This window comes from Falco peregrinus, chromosome Z, assembly GCF_023634155.1.
Source record: "Falco peregrinus isolate bFalPer1 chromosome Z, bFalPer1.pri, whole genome shotgun sequence".
Taxonomy (NCBI): domain Eukaryota; kingdom Metazoa; phylum Chordata; class Aves; order Falconiformes; family Falconidae; genus Falco; species Falco peregrinus.
In genome coordinates, this window is record NC_073739.1 from 26,092,724 (window position 1) to 26,116,165 (window position 23,442).

Here is a 23,442-nt window from a genome sequence, read left to right on the forward strand (position 1 = left end):
GTCCATCTCATACTTCTAAAGTTTACAATTAACAAGGTACAAGAAGGACTATATACAACTGAAAAATAGTACTATTTTCATTTTATGGATGTGTGTATATGATAAAAAATATATAAAATGTATTTGTATCTGTATGAATGTATACATGGTTTCAATATTATCCCTTGCCATAATAGGTATATAAATTATAACTCATTTCCTCTTACAAGATAAGATCTTTAAAATCTGACATTACATCCTAACATAAGGTTTGAAGATTAATCTGGCTTCCCCTCTATTCTCTCTTTGTTTCACAGCATTCCACTAACAACAGAAGAGGAATAGTAGTTTAAATGACAGAGCTGGATTCATAATCACAAAATAATATACCTAAAATCCTCATATAAGAGAAGATTCCAAGTGTAGCTATTTTACCAAGAAACACAGTATTCACTGCATTAGGAATGTACTTGTCAGAGTGAAAGATGATAATTCAAATGGTCTGTGTACGTAACAGATGATAATATACTCAGAAATGTGGCCAAAATTTGGAAAAGAACGTTTTCCAGTTCCCTGTTTATTTGGAAACAAGTGAATGAATAATCTGTTATAAACCCATGTATGACATAATAAGAAAATGATTAAAGTTTAAAGATAAAGAGAAAAACTAGTCTTGTGGTCAGTGGAAGAAGTGTAGATTTTTATTTTGTCTGAACATCAACTGTTCTAACATCCTGTAGCTTCTATGTTTCATTATCTTGCCTGCATTGCCAATATGATGGTACTAATGTTAGGAGGCATTAGAGGTGGCATCTTTCCTTTCTGTTCTTTGGCTAAAGCATTGGATTTATTTATTTTTCATATATAAAACTCACATGGAGCTTAAAGGGATCCCACTTTTAGAGGGTGAGTGAGCAGAATATTTATAACCAAAGTCTTCAAGGGCCTTAGTTCAGGCTCTTTTGGTGTGGGCTGGGCTCCATGAGTCAGCTGAAGGAAGGAAATTGTCATAGATGGGGATGGTTTATAAAGTCTGAGTTTGCTTGTGCTGATAGGTCCTTGTACAAATTGAGGCTTTTCTTACCAAAGAATGTTTTATTACTGATCCCGACTCATTGAAGGGACCTTCTCATTGTAGTAAAATAAGCATGACAATTGTCTGCCGGATCTGGATTGACTTTGTGGTAGGTGAGAGCTTAATTGTCTTTTTGTCATTTCAATACTTGTTCTCCAAGTATTAAGAATTAAGCTTCATTGGTGCAGGCTCAACACATCTTTATTCTACTGATGATGTCAGCTGATACAAGCAATTTCTGAGATCTTGGAGATGGATCCAGTGGTGTACACCCTGATCAACAGACCAAAATGAGCACTAATGCAGGAGACCCTTTACTGTAATGCTGCTATGGACTCCATGCATCAGAGAAGTAGTTCTCAAGGACAGTTCAGATCCAAGCTGATAATGGGGTAGCACAGTCTGAGCTTAGGCATCTTAGTCATGTCTGTGAATCTACTGAGAATGTTTCTTGTTCATTGTGCTAAATTTTCATATAGCAGTTCCCTCAACTGGAGAGAAATATGGGAAGCTAGTGAATAGGAGAACAATAGACAGCTGTGGCCTTTCCACTTACCAGACACATATTACATATGAACCTCTTTGGGACATAGTTGTCTGTTTCACTTACTGGACACGTTACATATGAACCTCTTTGGGACATAGTTGTCTGTTTTACTTTTTTTTGAAATTAAGTTGGGAGTTAGTCATTTATGTAAAAAACAGGTGTAATATATTGTTTTTTCTGCTTCCTTCTTTTAGATAATATTATGTTGCTTATAGACTTCTTCCATCCATTCAGGAGATGGGAAAAGCATGGTTTCAAAATTGGAGTTGCCACTTTCAGAAAAAACCTAGTAACCATCTGATTGTGGGTCTCGCAAAGGTAGCAAAGTAGTGAGCAACTGAACAGAAATCTTCAAAATCACAGTTGGAGTTAATTGTTTAAGTTGCAAGCCAATACTTTATTGAATCTGATTCTCTATTAAAAACATTCTATCAAATTGATGTTTTGTACTTGAGGTTAACATATTCTAATTATTTTGGAGCAGAGACTGTAAGTTTTATTTTTGTAGGTGTTTAGGAACCTACTAAATATTAAACTGCAGAATGTGATCTCTGAGTACATGAAATATTTTGCATTTATCATTTTAAAGCAATATAGACTTTCCTGAAGCACTGATGACTTTTCAAGGTGAAAACTTTCCTAAAGATTTATTTTTAAATGTATGAAAAGCTATTAGCACTTTTTAATGTGATGGCAAATATTTGAGATGTTGTGGATTATATTTGGAAAGGAACCAGAATGCTAGTATAAAAAATACTTTGGAAAATTAGACTACAATAAAAATAAGTAACAATAAGCAGATTGAATCTCAGATTCACAGTAATGTCTTGGCTACAGAACAGTTTATGTATTTGAATAAAAATATTACTGTACACCTTTTTTCTCCATGTATAATTATGTGATAACAGTAAAATGGAGACTGTGAGTTGAAAATGGAACAAGAGAATCATCTTGCTGGCATAATGAAAATAAAATCATACTGCTCTGTTCCTGAAGGAGCTCTCACTGCCAGGAAGCAAAATTGATGCAGCAAAATTAAAAGCACAAAGAGCAGGAACGATGATCTGTAATGGGGTGTGTGGGTAAGAATGAAATAAAGGAAGAAAGAGATTGCATTTGGAAACTGGTGTAGATGATGTTCACAACTTTTTCATGGATTAGCCTCATCTGATGAAGCTGGCAATGCTCCATACTGCTTTAAATTTCACAAACTCAGTACAGGTACCTCAGCACCTGTTATCTTAAGCTCAGGTCTGTGCCTTAGCCTTTAGAGTGCTTGAACCACATAGGTGATGCCTTACTTTTTAACTGGGAAACACCTGAGATCGAGTGTAACTAGGGAAGCAACAGCAGCGAAGAGAAAAATTTCAGTTTTAGTGGTCTAGTAGTGTGTCTCTGTTTCTCTGAAAATCCGTGCTAAAAGATCATAAAGCTGATTGATAAATTCTCATTGGGGTGTCCTTATAAAAGATGAAGGATAGTCTTTGCTTTAATTTAAAATAAATAACTAAAATCTCCAGAAGGAGTATTGCAAAATGCCAACTGGTTTGTATTTCTTATAAAATGTTTACAATTGGTTTGCATGGGGAAACTACCAGTCAGGTCTTGTTTTACATTTTGTTATTTATTTGCACCACAGCATTTCTTAAAAGCACAAATTAGGCTAAAAACATGTGGTCCCATATAAAAGCATGAAAGGAAATAATCTGTGTGCTATACAAGTTAAAATGTTTTGAAATAGGTAACTCATACACTCATTTGTATGACACAAAAAAACCCCAAACCCAAACCACCCAAAAACCAGAATGTAGAGATACTTGGATATAAGTGTCAAGATGTCATAACAAAGATCACGCAGTTCTCTCACCGTGTAGGAATATGTGCTGGGCTAAGTAGTATAACAGCTCAACTTAAAAGCTGCTAGGTGTTTATTTTCACACTTTACCCTGTCTTCTGCAGTTGTGTTGTATACGCTTGGAGAGAAGAGGTAAAAGATTAGGGTCTTTTGTTTTAGAAATGTCACTGTGTCAAAACCCAAGATTTCATAGCCTGGCTTTATGCCAGTTTGCACTGAAGAGTCCACCTTTTCTGTTTATTCACTTATCCATCATTTTTAAGAAGGAAAGAAATAACTCCTAAAATATCTAATAGGCTGATGACATTCATACTTATATGAGACTCAGAGACTTGAATTAGTTCTTATTCTGTTTGACTGAAAGTAGGAACATGGATTCATGTAATTTATTTTTCCTGTGTATAAATATTGCCTTCAGAAGTCTTGCAGGTTGTTTTTTCTTTGGTTTTTTTTGTTTTGTTTTGTTTTGTTTTTGTTTTTTGTTTTGTTTTGTTTTGTTTTGTTTTTCTCTGTATTCCCAGGCTTGCCATTGACATTTTAATAGAAACTGACACATTTTCCAAAATTTCCCTAGTTTGAATTTACTACATTCATTATCCATAACTTTTTTGACCAGCTTTACATCACATACCTCCATTTATTTATATACTCTGCAAATGGAATAAAGGAAGTCTGGGTTTGTTGCTAAGTAGCCTATTTTACACTAAAATCTTTACAGTAGTTTGGCATGTAATGATTTACTAATATGTGACTGGAATTGGTGATATTTTAATCATGAAAGTTCATGGCAGTATTTAATCAATCCTGTGACTAATTCTCTGTGCTGAATGTCTCTATGCTGATACAGTTTGTACTGTTCTTATTCTGAATATGTAATTACTAAGTTCAAAGAGGTAAAAGATAATTTTTACTTTATAATTTTTGGTTTGAAATACAGACCTCAGTGTGTGATCATTACAGTACTCATCATGGAAATAGAAGCTTGTCTGGTATTTGGTTTATTGTTAGTATCACTCAGGAAAAACTTGCTTTGTTCAGAAAAGATGGGAGCACTGGCCAGGAGTCTGATAGATCTTGTAGCATGTAAGTGAGACTTGTGTAATTATGGCTAGTCTGTTTTTTTGCTGCCACTGCTTCTGAATTAGAAAGACAGGAAACTTTTTTTGCAGACCTTGCTGATTCATGAAGTTTCTTCTGTCTTCTCAGAAAAAGCGTGTATGCATGTGGATGCAGACGTGGATGCAGTGCATGTTTGGCACCAGCAGATCACTATGGTTCTCTTGGGAAGGCATACAAGGAACATGACCTTAGGATGCTGTCCAAAGAACCATGGTAGTTTCTTATGCTTATGAAGTGGTATGGTAATATTTCAATTAATGTTAATGATGAAACCCCAAAATACTCTTGTGGGAATTGAAAACATGTCAATATAATTAACCCTTGGGAAAATGGCGTATGTGGTAATTACAATGACTTGTTGTAGATTATTCAGATTCAATTCCTTGAGTTATTTCTTTTCTTAATGCAACTGCCTGTCTTTCTACATCTTGTCCAGAGCTCCTCAAACAAACCTTACCTAACCTTCAGTTAGATATTATTGCTGTGAAACAGACTAAATAATAATTCTTGCACTTTGATACCAGTAGACATTAAAAATGTAATGCCCTTCTTCAAGGATGGAATGCCAGCACTGCTGCATTGCAGCCACTACAGCTTCCTTCAGGACATGCACAGTATTTCCTTGGATTGTCATCATCCCTCAATGCAAACACAAAGCATTCAGTAACTCTGTTAGTGCCCTGCCATTTCAAACCTGTTCTTAGTAAGTGAAGTGTATCTATGGACGTGTGCATTGGCAGGCTTTTTGTGAACAAGCTGACTGTTCTATGTTGTGAGTTTCTCTCCAGAGCTGTATTCCTTTCATTCAGGTGCCCATTTGTCTACACCGTTTTCTATTTTTGCCTTTGACAAAACATTCACAGTTCAAATATCCTAATTATATTTTCTGTTTCACACCAAGGAAGTGATTTTGTTCATAAAATACAAAAGTATGGTTTGGATTATGGTGTTAAAATGCTCCTTAAAACTGTTCAGTTTTCTCATTAAAATGTTTTCCCCGACTTACTGGCTTCAGGAGATACAACATGTTTTCTCCATGCAGGTCCAAGGGGACAATAAGCAATATGGTACATGTCAGTTACATCATATTAGTTTAATAACACCTGGAGTAACTTAGCTGCAAATGCTCAAATTATTCTACTTACCCACAGATCTCTAATTATGAATAGGAAGCCAAGGATTTAATGAAGAATTGTGTAATTCTTTAATGGCAATTTTATGACAATTTAGTTGTCCAGGTTCTCACTTTCTTTTGGATCTATTTGCACAGCTGGGGGCAGCTAAGAAATCCCCCAGGCACACAGCAGTTCCTGGCTGCTATAAATGCAATACTGACTTGTACTTCAGCTGTCTGAAGCAGCCGTCTGCACTGTGGGGTTCTGGAAATTCAGCAAAGGCACAGAAAATGCTTTATCTCAACGTGCAATACCAGGTGGCCAGACCTGAAGATCAGAGTTAGTCATTCCTGACTGCTTTGTAACGCAGAGCTACCTAAGCTACCTTCAAGTGACCTTGTTTATGAACCAGTGGCTGTCCAGCCACATCAGCAAAACCCTATTGTTTTCTGAGACCCAGGTCTGAGTTTGGCTCCAACTCTCAGATTTGGCCAAGGTGGAAGAATGAGTGCAGGAAAAAGTGCTTTATATAGCCTTTGTGGTTCATGTTTGAAACTGAATAATAGATACCTCCATTTTAGTGTACTGAATATGATGAAGAATCTGAAAAAAGTGTAAGATAAAATTTGCACTTATCTGAAAAAAAAAAAAGTTTACAAATCCTCTGCTTACAGCATGCATTGAAGGCTTATTATGTATTCTGTCACCTGTTGTTGAAATCAATGGATCAGAGCCTTGCAATGTGCATCAAATACAGTGTGGAAGGTACTCTACTTTCTGAGAAAACAAAGACTAAAATACAGGTTCTGCCTCCACTTTTTGCTGTTATTATTATTGTTTCAGTTTTATTTAAAAAATAATTTGAACAATAACATTATTTTCAAAATTCTGTCTTTTGGATTCATTCCCATCTCTGACTACTCACTTCTGTAAAGAGATTCCAACATCCTCACCATGCTGGGCCTTACAAGGCACTTAAACCATGGAAGGCTGAAGCAGGGATCCTCCTGCTCTTTCTTAGTGTCCTGGGAAGAATTTTGCCCCCAAAGAGAAATGTTTTCACCTTTGAAAGGCAGTAACAGAGCTGCGGTAGAAAATGGAGTTACATCCATCCCATCTGTGGGTAAACATAACATTAGATTTCTTGTCAAAAGTAAACAACAGATGCCTTTCAGACATTACTCCTTTAGAGTCAATTTAAAATGTGAGAATTCCTACAGCATATAAATGTCTTACAGTTCAAAGTATAAAATTGTTGAGCCTTGAGTAACGGTCTTATAATTCAGAAGGTGATTAAACCAACACATTGACTATTTAACATGAATGATGATATCCTGGGGGTTGACTGTCCTATTGGACTCTCAAGCTGCCTTTTACTCATCATCTTTCTAGAAGATGCCATAAATTAAGTAAGTAAAAATTATAAGTAGCATTATATGCAGATGTTGAGCAAGGCTTTATCCCAACATAACTATATAGTGTATAAGGCATTCTGTTTGCAGACTCAAGCTCAATATAACTTCTAGGTGACTTTTGAGACCAGAATTAAGAAGAAGCAATTGTCATAATGAAAATCCCCCAGACGTTAATGCTAGTTTTGCGTCATCAATTTCTAATCAGGGATATCTTTTCCTTTTGTAATGGAAGAAGTGCACATAGTGCAAGCATAGCTGATACATCAAGATGTCATTTCTACCTAGGCACTACTTATGAATTTGGATGATGCCAGGTATATAACATCTGAGGGAGTAATGGTCTGGGAACTTGACAACTGAAAACTCAGCTAAGCAAATTTAATTTTTTTTCCCCTAGGACTTTTGGAGGTGATGTAGATCATAGCCATAATTTTTGCAAACTCAGGTATTCTCTGAAGTGCCACAAAGAGAAGCCAATCTATTATAATTATTGTAGATGAGAAAAACATAAATACAAGCAAACTCATTGTGAATTCCGTGACAAGTAAACTGATCTTAAAGAGTCAGTAGCTTCATTTGCTTAAAAGCATTTCTTCTAATTCTAACTGTTCTTCTAAGTATGTAGCTCTGTTACAGCTTTTGCAGTCATTAACTTTCAGGAAAATAAATTAACCTAAAAGAAACTGTATTCACTGAAAACAATAACTTGGTAATGTAATGTTGTTTGACTGATTCTTCTAACAAGTGTGATGTGAGGCAAAAAAGGATTTGCCTTCTGAATTTTCGTCTTTGATTTTGTGTCTTAATTCTATCACTGTGTCCCACTGTGATGGTTTGACCTTGGCTGGATGCCAGATGCCCACCAAGCTGCTGTATCACTCCACTCTTCAGTAGGACTGGAAGGGGAGAAAGTAAGATGAAAAAAACTTACGGGTCAAGATAAAGGCAGTTTATTAAAGCAAAAGTAAATGTCACACATGGAAGCAAATGAAAACAAAGGATTTTACTCTACTTCCCATCAGCAGGCTATGTCCAGCCACTTCCTGGAAAGGAGGGCTTCAGTATGTGTAGTGGTTGCTCTGAAAGACAAACGTCATAAATAATTAATGCCCTCCTTCCTTCTCCTTTCTCTTAGCTTTTATTGCTGAGCAGGCATTATGTGGTACGGAATAACCCTTTGTGTCAGCTGTCAGTTTGTGTCAGCTGTCCTGGCTGTGTCCCCTCTCAAAATCTTGCCCATCCCCATCCTGCTGATGAGAGGGGAGTGCAAAGGTTGGAGAGGCAGCCTTGGTGCTGTGCAAGTGCTGCTCAGCAGTAGCCAGAACATTGGTGTGTTATCAACATCTCTCTAGCTGCCAATGCAAAGCATGGCACTATGAGGGCTGGCTGCTATGGGGAAAATTAACTCTGTCTCAGTCACACCCAGTACTCTCAGATATGATAATATTTTCTTTATGTTTCAAGTACAGACCTTATTTTATTTTAATCCTTAGTCAAACAGCTAACTGAAAATAGGTGAAGGAAGAGAACTTTCAGCTTTCTTGAACTTAATGTCACATAATGAACATCAAGAATGGAGTCTTTAGGTTCACTTTTGAGATATGGAGATCGATACCCTTTGAGATATGGAAATCCTTCTGTCCATATCTGGTAGTATATGTGAAAAGAGATTAGTTTGTATTGCACATAAGTCATGATACTTACAGTTGAGAACAGTAACAGAACGTCAGGATTTATCTGATTAGGGTGAGAAGAAGGGGAGGGAAATGAGGACAGAGCTGCTGAGACATGCTTATTCCTTGCTTGAGTGCTACAGGCCATATTACTACTCTAGATGGTGCTAACAGGAGAGGTAATGCACCTCTACCCTTCACTGTAAAAATGCACCTAGCCAAAACCAGGAGGTACTTTTATTGCAATTTATAAGTTAATTGTGGGTAAAAATCAGACTCCACTGAATTCACTAAGTAAGCGAATACTACCTTGCTTACACCGAGGAATACCTTTTAATTTTCTAGTCCCATAAAACTCATATACTTAAAGGTTACAGTCTGCATGTTGCGTAAGTGCATACCACCGAAATAGGACAGGATATATATCTTTGGCTATAGAGGTGTCATCTTGTTTTGTTTCAACTCAGAGCTAGTCCAGGCAGTTCAAAAAGGAACAATCAAAGGCGCAAAGGCTCTTTGGTTAAAAGCAAAAACAAAGTAAAAAAAAAAAAAGATACTAATTTTGAACTCGATCCCACAAGCCACAGTCTTCTGCTTTCTCACACTGAAATCCAAAATGTGTTTTGCATGATTGTGCCCTCTATCCTTAATCGGATACTTGTTGGATACTTGATTTCGAACAGAATGCTAACCAAACTAGTCAAATGAACTAAGATGTGCAAGTTTTATTACTCACCCTTAGGTAACAGAGCTATATAAACCAGGTCTTTGTTTAGCTCAGAACTAGAAAGGACTTTTCAAGTGCTGAATAATACAGTGGTAGTGAGAAAACAACAGTTTAAATCCAATTGAGCTTTTGTTAAAAGTTACCTTTGTTTACAAATTGAGGTCAATTTAGATAATAAAAAGTTTAACTGCAAATGCTTGCAAGTATTTTAATTTATTCAAATCAACCTTTGGATTGACATAAACAATTATTTTAAACATTTTTTACATTTCACTAAAAGATAAAATTTTCTTTTACCTGTCTTTAGTTGAGGAAATTTTAAAAACAATTTCAGATATTGTTGCCACAATAAAAGTTTAAAAAGGGGAATGCTTTGGTTAATTGAAGATAATGCACAGAGTATCTGGAGTTAGTAGAAAATATAGGTCATATTTAAGTTTTATATCACACTTCTGAAACAAACATAACATCAGCTTGTTTGGCTTAGAAGAGCTTAGTTTAAAATGGTTCAAATTACATGTGGTTTTCGCTCTAGATAAAGCAAACACGCAGTTTTCCTCCAAAATAAAGTTTGTCCAAATTTTTATTTCCACTTACAATCAATCTACAATATGAAGAAACAAAAAAAAAACCCCAGCCCACCCCAAAAACCCACCCACCGACCCAATTAACAATCTCTTAATTATTGAAATCAAACATACTTTTATAGACAAATTTCGATACAAGGAGAGTTAAATGAACACAAATCATTAATTGCAGAGGTATAAAATTCTAATTATTAGATCTTGACCTTGCAAAAAAGTCAGGCCTTACAAGCATGCACTTAGAAGAGCAGTAAGGAAGTCTGCAGGCTGGCTTAGAAGCTCATGGAGAGGGTTTATCATTTGTGTAATCAAGAATCAGTGGATGTGCCAATGCATGTAATAGCAGGAGATGGAAACAGCAGCATCTGCACTTTTCCTTGTTGTTCTAAGGCAAAGGGCTATGTATAATCCAACAAAAGGAGAGCAAAGAGAATTATTGTGTAGAAGGATTGGGCACTATTACTGAGAGAAGAATAAGGTATGAAATAGAGTTCCATAAAGAAACATAGGTTGAATACTGAGTTTGAAATGCTGGAATTTTCTTTCTTTTTAAAATCGCACTTTTTAACAAGTATGTCCAATTGACATAAAAGCTGAAGTCTGCAGTAAATTACAGAGCATAGTTCACTTAATATTTGTAAAAACATCTGGTTTAAAAAGAGGAAGTGATTTTTGTATCACTCACTTTTTAAAAATTATCTTACTAACTATTCTCTAGATCTTTGAGAAAAGAGGGTTTTGCAGATACTGCTATGATTTTGCTGGCAGGAGAAGGGAGCAGGTTTCCTGTTGGCTAGTGACAATTATTACGTGACTGTTTGCAACAATTATTGTACATTGTATACGGCATTTGCATTTCAGACAATTTTTTGTTCTACTGTTAGTTCCCATATTTAGAAACCTCCTAGCTCTATAAAGACTACTTTGCTTTTCTCCACCCACTTTAATCAGTGGAAATGAAGGAAATTTAACCCAAGATTAATATTCATTTGGACAGTCTCTGCTATCTCCTCAACACAAGGACTGTGACATAATTTCTGATTATGAAGTTTCTGCTGCTTGCCCAACAGTCAAAGAAGGTGTTTTGCCACTTGGCAACTCTGCCTGTCTGTTGAGGCTACTGTGCAAAGGACAATGTTGAGGGTGACATCCCTGCTTGAAAAATGCAAACTCATCTCAAAAGGGAACTGGAGATGCAGCTAGAGCAAAGTTCCTAGAACTTGGCTAAAATTTCATCTAATAAGCTGTCCAAAGATATGAAAGGAGTTTGTGATAGATACTGTATTGCACAATATGCTTCTGTTTACATTAAAACTCTTGAAATTATACAGTGTATATGGAGTACTCTTGTGAGCTAAGTGTTTTTAAAAGTGTTGCTGGACTCTTAAGTAGCTTACACAGGGAATTTTATAAAGACGTTGTAGTCCAGAATGATGAGGACTAGCAGTTACAGATGCTAATATCTCAGTTTGTAATCTAGATGTATGAGATGCATGTGCGTTACCCACATGTGCTGGAGATATTAGGCTCCATGAAGGAGCCTGTAATCATGATATTTAAGCAACAGCCTTTTCAGGCAGGAAAGAACAAGCATGTGGGAGAAAAATCAAAAGAAGTTGTGGGAGGTCAGGAAGCAGGTGAGATAGATCATTACAGATTTGTGCTTTTCCCCCCAAAATATATTTCAATAATTTCAAAGCTAGCAATCTGGGAAGTCTTTTTCCTTTTCCAGACAGGATTCAACGCAGTTTTGTTATGAAAGTTTTAGGTATTTTTGATCAAGAATTGACCAAGAAAATTATGTGACAGCAAGGGCAAGAAATATTAGTCACTTAAAATGATCAATAATACAAGGAATCTGGTTTGTTCTAAATTAAAGGTGAAGATAAATACATTATTTTATCTGGAAATGCACACTTCTCTAAAACCAAAGTTTTAGAAAAAAAAAGGTTGAGAAGCAAACTTTTTATGTAACAACCTGTATAAAATGCTTAGTACCCTAACTGCAGCCACTGCACTGTTTTCATAACGTGATTCACAAGCACACTTTACTCCTTACAGTATTGTCATTAATTGAATCTGGTAATGTTCCAGACTTTGCCAAACTGAGATGAATTTGAACACTAATTAATTACAGTTTTAATGGGTGTTTTTATTCAGAACCATTTCAGTTTGTAGGTTTGTACCAAAGTAACACTCATGTAATCCAAAATGGTCCCCCTGAAAGAATGACAGACACACAGCTCTCATATTAAACCTGATAATTGGATAAATAGTGAGGTTATTGTTACACAGTTTCTCTAATTGCCTGACTCATTTCTTTTGTGAAAAGCTTCCTAGATTTCCAGGTCAGAGTAATTGCCTAGATATACAGCTGAATACAAGGATCCTCACCAAATAATTTCTGAAACAAAGCTCAAACCTCTGATTGAGATTAAATGTATTTTTTAGAAAAGTGTTCCAGACTTGAAGAAATCAACAAGCTGATAATATATTTAAAGCATACTGCTTCAAGTTCATGAGACATTGCAACTATTAGGAATTTGATCAGATGCAAATTGAGACAAAACAAATGTCCTTTAACTTTTTTCCTTCAGAAATAGGAGGTATTTTTTGTCAGTATCTGTACATAGGTATCAGACCATAGCAAGGATTCTGAGTATCTGTCAGGTTTCAGTGTTTTTATTAAGAGTGAAAAATATATATTACCATTAGTCACTGCTGCTGTTTTCATTATAGCCTGGGCTGTGTGGCAACCTGAGGGTAACTCCGAAGTGGCAACCTGGAGCTTCCAGCAAAGCTGGACTCTGTCAGCTAAAAAACTGTGCATGGATCTGCAGAGACATAAAGCCCTGTCTATGTGTTTGAGTGAAGGGGTGCCTCAGATAATTCCTCTCCTTTCCAACAAATGCAAGGACAATTAGGTTGTTAATTTCTTTTCTCAGTTGATGGCCTGTGCTAATGGAAGCCCTGACAGCTTACCTGAGTATGTGAGGTAATGCTTTGAGGACTTCTGGGACTGTAGAAGGTGGCCCAGGCACTTTGTGACAGATGGCTGCCACAGAACAAAGGATCCTCCAAATGAATAAACAAGGCAAATTTCTATCTACATTACATAATACATGAATGAACCAATAAGTTCTTTCAGGTCAATTATGTATTATTACCTAACTTGGGAGTTTTTTTCTGTTGCAGTATATGTGAGCATTAATAAAGATTATGTAGGAATATATGCATTCAGCAATTGCCAATAGTGTAGGAGACAGAAGAGAACTTGGCCTTTTCATCTATATCTTCACATTCCTATCATGTAATATAAGAAGTGAAGATGCAGATGAAAATGAATATATTTATTTAATGATTGTTCCCAAAAAAGGTAGTTTTTTTTCAGTACAGTGTAAGTTTCATGAATATAAATAAGCATTAAAGAAAAAGGATTAAATTAAAAGTATGATTTCTTTCAGTAGGCTGATCTCAAGTCCACCTACTTTTCCAAAAGTTCGGTTGAATATAGATAGACTTCCACTGAGAATAGTAGATTTTGAATCAAGCTGAAACTGAAGGACTGAAGTTTCTCAAAAGTTCAGTTACTGAAATTGAAGGCTAAAATTTAAACCAGCATGTAGCCTTTTTGCAACAGTCGTGACCATAATTATTATATACATTTTAACATAACAATGGATACAATTTGTATATTTGCATAAGTAGTTGCACTTTTCTTTCATTTGAATGAAACAGAGTAATACACTCATTTCAGTAAAAGCAGACTTCACATTAGTTTACCTAGAAGCATTACTCTGAAGATTGCTATAATATGCCAATCCAAAAAGATATCTTTCATGAAATCTTTTTACCAGCCAGTTTTCCCCTTGAGAAGTTTCCTAATAGTTGTGTGATTAAAATAAAGTCATCTATATATTCAAAACTATTTTATTATTGTCTTCCTCAGTTCACAAGTATGCTGTCCTCAGTCTGAAGGAACTTCAACCACTGTTTTGAATACACTGAATTACTTGTGCCAAAAGTTCCTGATTGTGGAAAAAGATTTGGTACACTTAGTGAAGTTTGACATTTCTGCTGTCAATTTAGAGCATATATATAGATTGCATAATGGAATTATGTAGAGATTTCAACACATAATAGACATTCAACTTGTCTAGTATGACTTGTGACAGCATTGTTTGGTTTCAGGTGAAGGATTTCAGCAGGAGGGAGGGCAAAGAAGTGTCAACAATTCAATGTGATTGCAGTCCACTCAGACTGAGTCTTAGCACATTTCTGAACTGTTGCAGAAGAAAATAAAGGGTTAGAGAAATGTACCATTTTCCATACAATGTTATTCTTGGATGTTGCTTAGATGCTATCTATGCTTGAAGTGCCTCTAGGTTGCCAAGACCAATAGACTTCTCTTCAACATTTCATTATTTCATTGCTTCCTCATGTCAGACTACAAAATAACGTCAGACACTGGTGATTTGACATAAATAATGTCAAGTGACAGAGAACAGTAAGAGACAATAGTTATAAACAATGGGTTATGATTTTCAGAAAATTAACCAAACATGTACCTGAAGTTTGCCCATGTCTTATATTTAGCCTTGGCACCACCCAAAAGAAATACAAGCACAAGCTGTGGTAGTTTCCTTGCATTCTTGCTCTGTTGTATTGTATTACTTCATACACAAAATGGTCACTGTAATTAAATTGAGCCCACATGCTTTAAAATCAAGATCATAATTTAATCTACTGTGATATTCAGTATATAGGAAACCAGAAGTAACATAGACTTTGAAAGGAAATAACCTGGACGTTATCTGAGTCCTTTAAATTAAAAATAAATTAGAAAATATAGGAATGCCTGTTGTTTGTTTGTACACATAGCAGAATGTTTCCTGATTTCCAAGAAAGAAGTTGCAGCAGAATTTGATTTGAATTCTGATGAAGTTGTGCTCATAAGGCAAACAGTCCTGAAACACAAGGTTAAAATCAGCTGTCCAGTATAGCCCCAAAGGATTCACTCAGTTCTGATAATCCAAGTAACTATATGCCTTTTTGGATCAAATCTATTTTAAAATAATATTTGTGTAAGTATCTGCATACTTGGATCCCTCAGAATTTAGAAGCCAGTATCTGAATGCCTTCATACAAACCAAAGAGGCTTCTTATAGTAAGCAATAATCTCTACACTTAGAGTGTGCATCATTTCAGGTGCCTGGATTTAGTTTGAAGGACTAACCATTTCCATTGGACTGCAAAATCCACAAAAATACCTTGAAGACGAGTCAGTTTTGGTAAATTCACACAAAGTCTGCCCCCAACAAATAAACCTTAACCTTAATTTGAGACATTAATTAAATCTTTTCAGCTAGACCAAAATCAAATCCTTTACTGAGTTCCAAAAAATATAACTGGTATTATTTTTATTTGGTTGTTTCTGCTTTTCCCAACATAACCGTCAGATCTTTATGGAAACAGAAGTCCTGACATTTTCAGCCAGTTGAGCTGATTCAGCTGTTGGATCAGCACCAACTTTTAGGTGCTGTTCTGGACTATATTTCTTAAAAGTCTGAAGTTACCCATTATACATCCAAAGAAACAATGAAGCATTTTTTAGGTATTTAACTTTGTTGAAAACAATCTTCTTTTCGCTGTTGTTTGTTTTGTTTTGAGTAAAGTGAGATGCTTCAATATTTGAGCAACAGAAAGGGAAGTATTTCATTTTATTAGTCCTGGAAAAGTGGGTAGATAAGAGAGAATTTATTTAACAAAGAATTCTGACATCTGGAATTTATTTTAATTTCACCTCTGAACAAATCTTTGTCTCTGAATATCAGAAAAAAAAAGATTTAATTATATTTATGCAAAAAAGGAATAGAAAAGGTATAGAAAGGTACGTATCTTTTCCTAAAAAAAGCACTGATGACAGAAGGAAATTTTTGTTAAATATATCAATAATGAATACAAGTGTTGTGAAATTTAGAAAGAAGAGATGATGTCCTGGTACAAGGTTATAAAGAAATAGCTAATAGGGGGCATTTCTAAGAAATTACCAGATTCATCAAAAGGGTAGGACATGCTGATAATGAGATGCTTCAATTAACTTTTGTATGTTGGAAAAGCAAACAGCATATGAGTCCTCAGGCTAAAACCCAAAGACATTTGCAGTTTTATTTAAATAGCCTAAAGCTAAGATATATCAAAGTCCAGTTGTGCAACCTATTATGTTCATTACAGGATTGTTTAAACTGAAATCCTGCTTTCATATTTCTCCTTTATAGGATCCATGCCTATTGTGCCACAGTGCACACAGTACAGAGACTTCAAAAATAAGAAATTAGTTTACACTTACTTAAATTTTAGTTTTAAAAGCTTATTTTTAAGACCACAAGAATACATAGTGAGTTGTCCAGTTTCATTGGAAAACATATTTTAAGGAGTGTTTAATAAGAGTAATGTAAACAGGTATGTAATTGTTATGTCTGATCAGAGATAAATCCTAAAAATTAACTTTGTTCACATATTAAAAAGGCAGCCATGTACAAAATTTTAAAAGACAACACTTGATAGATAATTACGTATTGCTTTCATAAAAAACAGAAATGTGTTCCAAGTCACTTTATGCAGAAATTTGTGCTACAAAAAGTACATAATCTGAATAAATGTTTAAATAATAATTTCTTTGATTTACATAAGATTACTGAGAAATATCTTATAGAATAGTTCACAGAGATGATATGTAAAATAAATTTAGATAGATTTGTTTAATAATGACCCACATCAAATGTACATGCTATGAATTCTGGAGGAATAAGAACCTTACTTATGTGTCTGTGGAAGTTATCTTGAACACAGGTGCCAGTGTTAAAACTGTGGATTGACATATGGAGAAAATATGGATACGATGCAGGAATTCCTTTTTTGTTTGTTGAACAGATGAGTAGTACATCAGTATAGATATATTCACATCACAGCCTATCCCCTTTGAAGTACAAAAAACCCCAACCTTAATTCAGGAACATCTTTGTTAATGAAGGGTTTAAGGCAGCAAATATAGTAACACTTCTTCAGGATGCCAAAGAGTCAATCACTGAGTGTGGCAGTGAAGAAGTATTTGGATTTTAATTTTTCAGCTGTTGATACTTTCTCTCACAGTATCCTTCTGGACAAAGTATCCAGCATACAGCTGGACATGTACACAGATATGATGGGTGAACAATTGGCTGAAGGATCAGCTGCAAAGAGTTGTAGTAACTGAAGTAACATCTGGGTGGTGGTCAGTTTCCAGTGGTGCTCCCCAGGGCTCAGTTTTAGGGCCAGTTCTCTTTGATGTTTTTATCAATGACCTGGACACTGAAGCCAAGTACACACTAAATAAGTTTGCTGGCAGTACTAAAATGTGGAGAGCTGTTGATTCCCTTGAGGGTAAAGAGGCCTTACAGAGAGATTGTGATAGATTGGAGTGCCTGGAATCAGCAACCATAAGAAATTTAATAAAGGACAAGTCCAGATTCTGCTCCTGGGGTGGTGTAATCCAGGATGTATGGGTAGATTGGAGGACAAGATGCTAGAGTGCAGCCCTGCAGAAAGTGATCGGGGTGGGGGTGGTGGGTGGGGGGGTAGGTTGATTATAAGTTCAATATGAGGCAACAATGTGCCCTGGCGGCCAAAAGAGCCAACTATATCCTGGGGTGCATCAAGTACAGTGTAGCTGGCTGGTTGAGAGAAGTTATTGTCCCATTATACTCTGCATTGGTGCAGCCTCACCTCAAGTACTATATACAGTTTTGGTCTTTTCCATGAGAGGGTTGTCAAGCACTGAAACAAGCCCCCCAGGGAAGTGGTCATGGCCCCAAGCCTGTTGGTGTTTAAGAAGCATTTGGACAACGTTCTTAGATACATGGTTTAACTTTTAGATTGCCCATTGTGGAGTCAGGATGTGGACTCAATGATCCTTGTGGGTTCCTTCCAACTCAGGAAAATATGTGATTCTATGATTCACTAGTTTTTATAGTTGCATAGTTGCAATACTTTAAAAAAACATAGTAATGGTAAAAGCACTGGAGAAAAACTGAGAGGAGTTTCTTCTTACAGGGACTTGCAAGATACATAGCCTGAAAAGTTCCTTCCTATATTTCTGAAAATACATGTTTTTTTGTAGTTACCTGAAAGAAGGAAGCTGAGACTCCCAGTTGTGTGAATTTATGATACACTTGTAGAGGTTATAACATGATTTACTTGTTCTTTCTGTTAAAGTATGATAAATACACAAGGACACCTCCGGTTCTCCCATAGAAAAAAGTAGTGATTCTTGTTAATTAAGTTCTCGTGAGCCTCCTTTTTTTCCTTTTACATGGCTTACAATATGACACGAAACAGGGGTTGTCAGTGTTCCATGCTTGATTGTATTTTTCTTCACAAATCAGAGGCAAATTGTCAGAAGCAGGGAGATACTGCCTTGCACAAGGGATTGGTATCACCAGTTACCTCACTGCAACTGTTTTGCAGCTTGTAAGGCTGAGTTTTCACTTTTCCGAGACTTGTCCCATTCACAGGCACCTCTCTGCAGATAATTTCCTTTCCTGTCCTGATTCTGCTGCCCACATTCAGAATCTGCCCCTGTGTCCTTTTGGCACATAGGTATTAACCTATAGTTAAATCCAGGATTCAAGCACTGCCATCTACCTCAGTGCTTGAATTCATGTCATGTCTATGTCCTCAAAAGTGTCACCTACTAAAGCTAGGATTGTTTTTCAGTAGGAGTACAGATCTTGCAGGACTTAACAGAATAAACCTAGAGAGAAAAACAAATGGCCGTAAAGTTTCCAGAGCATAAATCAATATTCAGAAAAAAAAAAAAAAAAAAAAAAGAAAAGAAAAAAAAAGTGCAAGCTATAATTTGCACTAGCTAAATTTCTTGGTTGTCCAGAAATGTGGGCCCAAACTGGGCACTTTATTATAAGTAATGAAGTTATTTCAAAGTTATGTAGATGTGGTGCTTAGAGACATGGTTAAATGATGGACTTGGTAGTGTTAGGCTCATTGCTGGACTCAATGATCTTAACGGTCTTTTCTAATCTAAATGATCCTATGATTCTATGAAAAAGGGAATAATTCCTGTGAAATGTGCATTGGAAAGTGCAGATACTAATTTCTTCTCCACTTGATACATCCAGGAGCTGGATTTGCTCTCAAGCAAAGCGAATCTCTTAAGAACTACTGTAAATGAAAGATGTTCTGGATCTTCACAAAAATTTCTACATACTCCTCCCTCTTTTATTCAGGAATATACATAATTTGGAAGGGCACACAGAAAGAATGAATAAAATGAGATTTACTTTATAACTACACCATTACAGCAAAACCAAAAATTTCCACTTGTGTGTTTTTGGTTTTGTTTTGTTGTTTTTTTTTTTCTCTCAACACACTGAAGTCAGTGCTTGTTTTTGTTGTAAATGCATTTTACTTCAGTGAAATATATCAGCTGTGTATCTTCTGGCAAAATACAGAGACAGACTTGTTCTGGGCTCTTACAGGAAGGATGGAGGATTTCTGATGTATCTGGTCTGACACAGGGAGCATCAATGTGTGAATTAACTCTATGCAGCTCCTTATATATTTGATGTCTATTTGAGATGTAAGGTTGGCAAATTACAATTATTTTAGATAAATATCAGCTAGCTAATCTGGGTGACTCCCAGAAACTGTCCAAATGTATTTGTGGTTGAAGCAGCTCATTGTATCTGCCATGTACTCAAGCAGTTTAATTTTTGTTGCTCAGTGACTCCGTCGTACACCAGGGATGTGCTGGAATGCTTTCCTTGTACTCAGAGGCTCTATGCACATGAAGGATTTGTTAAACTCATTTTGATCAGTTCATTAAAAGCTTGAACACTGTTTGAAAGCCTTCTGTACTGATTTGTTTTCACTCAAAATTTCCAATTCACAGTAACAAGCATAGAGCAAAAGTTACAATGGGGAAAAAGAACAAATAATATAAATTTTCCTGCAATTTTTCTTCTTTGAACAAACTGTCTCTCCTGTGATATGACCAAAGAATGCGCTAGTACTCAAAATAAAAGATTGATTATATTTTTCCATTTTTTCCTAGGTATATCATGTGTATGTAAGTGTATGAAAGAAAGAACCGTGGAGGATGGTCTGTCTCGGAATTTAGAAGACACTCAATAAATATTTGTAAAAATTTGTCTTCTTTCCTCATTTAAACATCTGTTGTGGTTTAACCCCAGCTGGCAACCAAGACCCATGCAGCCACTCACTCACTCCCCCCCACCCAGAGGGATGGGGAGAAGAATTGGAAAGGAATGTAAAACTTGAGGGTTGAGATAAGAATAATCTAATAATTGGAACAGAATAAAAATGAAATAAAACCACCAGCACCACCACCAATAATAACAACAATTACAACAACAACAACAGTAATACAAATAAAATTTATAATAAAGAGGTGGGGGGAAAGGATAAAAGCCAAAGGGAAAGGGAGAAAGGAAAACAAGTGATGCACAGTGCAACTGCTCACCACTCACTGATGGATGGCCAGCCAGTCCCCGAGCAGCAATCCCCAGGCCCCAGCTAACCCTTCAAGTTTATACACCGAGCATGACATCCCATGGTATGGAATACCTCTTTGGCTGGTTTGGTTCAGCTGTCCTGGCTGTATCCCCTCCCAATCACCTGTGCTCCCCCCCAGCCCTCTCCCTGTCAGGGCCTGAGAAACCAGAAAGTCCCTGATTTAGTATAAACATTACCCAGCAACAACTAAAAACATCTATCAACACTGTTCTCACACCAGAGCCAAGACACCACGCTGTACAAGCTACTAGTAAGAAAATTAACTCCATCCCAGCCAAAACCAGGACAACATCTGACTTTGAATGCTTTAGAATAAGCCTTGACACTAACAATGAATCAACAACACTAGAGTCTATTGCACTTCAGATGGTTTTATCCCGTTAAATGCTTGGGCTGTAAGTAATCTTATTAGTTTAGTGTATCTAAGGTATGATGCAATTTCCTAGTGAAATACATAGAACCATAAGTTTTGCATTGCTGGTGACATACTATGTTCTCTATTTTCACTTTTAAGTGGCAAATAAAGGTTGCTACAAAATGGAATGAACTGGAAGAAAAAAAAGGTCCTGTTTATCAGCTAAAGCAAGTATCGATATCTGGACATTATGCTTTAAAATCATCTGATCAAATGCAAAAAAAACATTTAAACTTCCATTCCAAACTTTTGTGCAGGACATTTAAGTAATTCATCTGTTTAAAACAGGGGTCCTCAAACTATGGCCCGCATGCTGGATACGCCCCCCAGGGTCCTCAGTCCGGCCCCCAGTATTTAAAGACCCCCCCGCCCCCACCGCCGGGGCTTGGGGGGGAAACCAAGCAGCTGCAGATGGCTGCCTGCCACTGCATCCGCGCCGGCCGCTGGTTAAAAAGTGTGAGGACCCCTGTTTTAGAATAATAGAATCATTCAGTTTGGAAAAGACCTCTGAGATCATCAAGTCCAACCATAAACCAGGACTGCCAAGTCCATCCCTAAACCATGTCCTGAAGCACCACACCTACGTGTTTTTTAAACACCTCCAGGGTTGGTGACTCCACCACCTCCCTGGGCAGCCTGTTCAAATGTTCACTACCCTTTCAGTGAAGAAAGTTTTCCTAATATTCAATCTGAACCTGCCCTGGTGTAGCTTGAAGCCATTTCCCCTAGTCCTTTTGCTAGTTATCTGGGAGAAGAGGCCTACCTGTAACTGCCTACAGCCTCATTTCAGGGAGTTGTAGAAAGTGATGAGGTCCCCGTAGAGCCTCCTTTTCTCCAGACAAAACAACCCCAGTTCCCTCAGCTGCTCCTCATAAGACTTGTGCTCCAGACCCTTCACCAGCTTCGTTGCCCTTCTCTGGACATGCTCCAGCACCTCTTTGTTCCTCCTGCAGAGAGGGGCCCAAACCTGAACACAGGATTCGAGGGGCGGCCTCACCAGTGCCGAGTGCAGGGGAATGATCAGTCCCCTTGTCCTACTGGCCACACTGACACAGGCCAGGATGCTGCTGGCCGCCTGGGTCCCCTGGGCACACTGCTGGCTCCTGCCCAGCCGGCTGTCACCCAGCACCCCCAGGCCCTTTCCCACCAGGCCCTTTCCAGCCGCTCTGCCCCAGCCTGTAGCGCTGCGTGGGGCTGGTGTGACCCAAGGGCAGGACCCGGCACTGAGCCATGTTGAACCTCATACAACTGGCCTGGGCCCATCGCTCCAGCCTGCCCAGGTCCCTCTGCAGAGCCTTCCTGCCCTACAGCAGATCAACATTCCTTTCCAACTTGGTGTCATCTGCAAACTCACTGAGGGTGCACTCAATCGCCTCATCCAGGTCATCAGTAAAGATTAAACAGAACTGGCCCCAGTACTGAGCCCGGGGAACACCACTTGTGATCAGTTGGCAGCTAGATATAACTCTGTTTACTACCACTCTTTGGGCTTGGCCATACAACTGGCTTTTAACCCAGTATAGAGGATACCTGTCCATGACTTGAAGCAGCCAGTTTCTCCAGGAAACTTCCATCTGTGGAAGATGATGTCAAGGGCTTTACTAAAGTTCAGGGAGACAACATCTACAGCTTTTCCCTCATACACTATTCAGGTCATCTTGTCACAGAGGAGGATTAGGTTTGTCAGGCAGGACCTGCCTTTCATAACCCCGTGCTGACGGCCTGATCACCTGGTTTTCCTGCATGTGCCATGCGGTAGCATTCAGGATGATCTGCTCCATAATCTTCCCCAGCAGTGACATGTCTGTAGTTTCCTGGATCCTCCTTCCTGCCCTTTTTGTAGATGGGCATCACACTGGCTAACCTCCAGTCTTCTAGGACATCCCCAGATCATTGGACCTCCAGGATCATTGATAAATGATGGAAAGCAGCTTGGTGACCTCCTCTGCCAGCTCCCTCAGCACCATTGGCTGGATCTCATCCAGCCCCATAGACTTGTGCACATCTAAGTGGAGCAGCAGGCCACTAACCATTTCCTCCTGGGCTGTGGGGACTTCATTCTGCACTTTGTCCCCGTCTTACAGCTGAGGGGGCTGAGTACACTGAGGATAATGGGTCTGACTATTAAAGACTGAGGCAAAGATGGCATTAAGTACCTCAGCCTTTCCCTCATCTTTTGTGGCAATGTTTCCCAATTCATCCCATAAAGGATGGAGATTCTCCTTGGCCCTCCTTTTGTTTCTAATGTATTTGTAAAAACATTTTTTGTTACCTTTTACAGCAGTGGCCAGCGTGAGTTCTAGCTGGGTTTTTGCCTCTCTGATCTTCACCCTGCATAACCCTGTGAC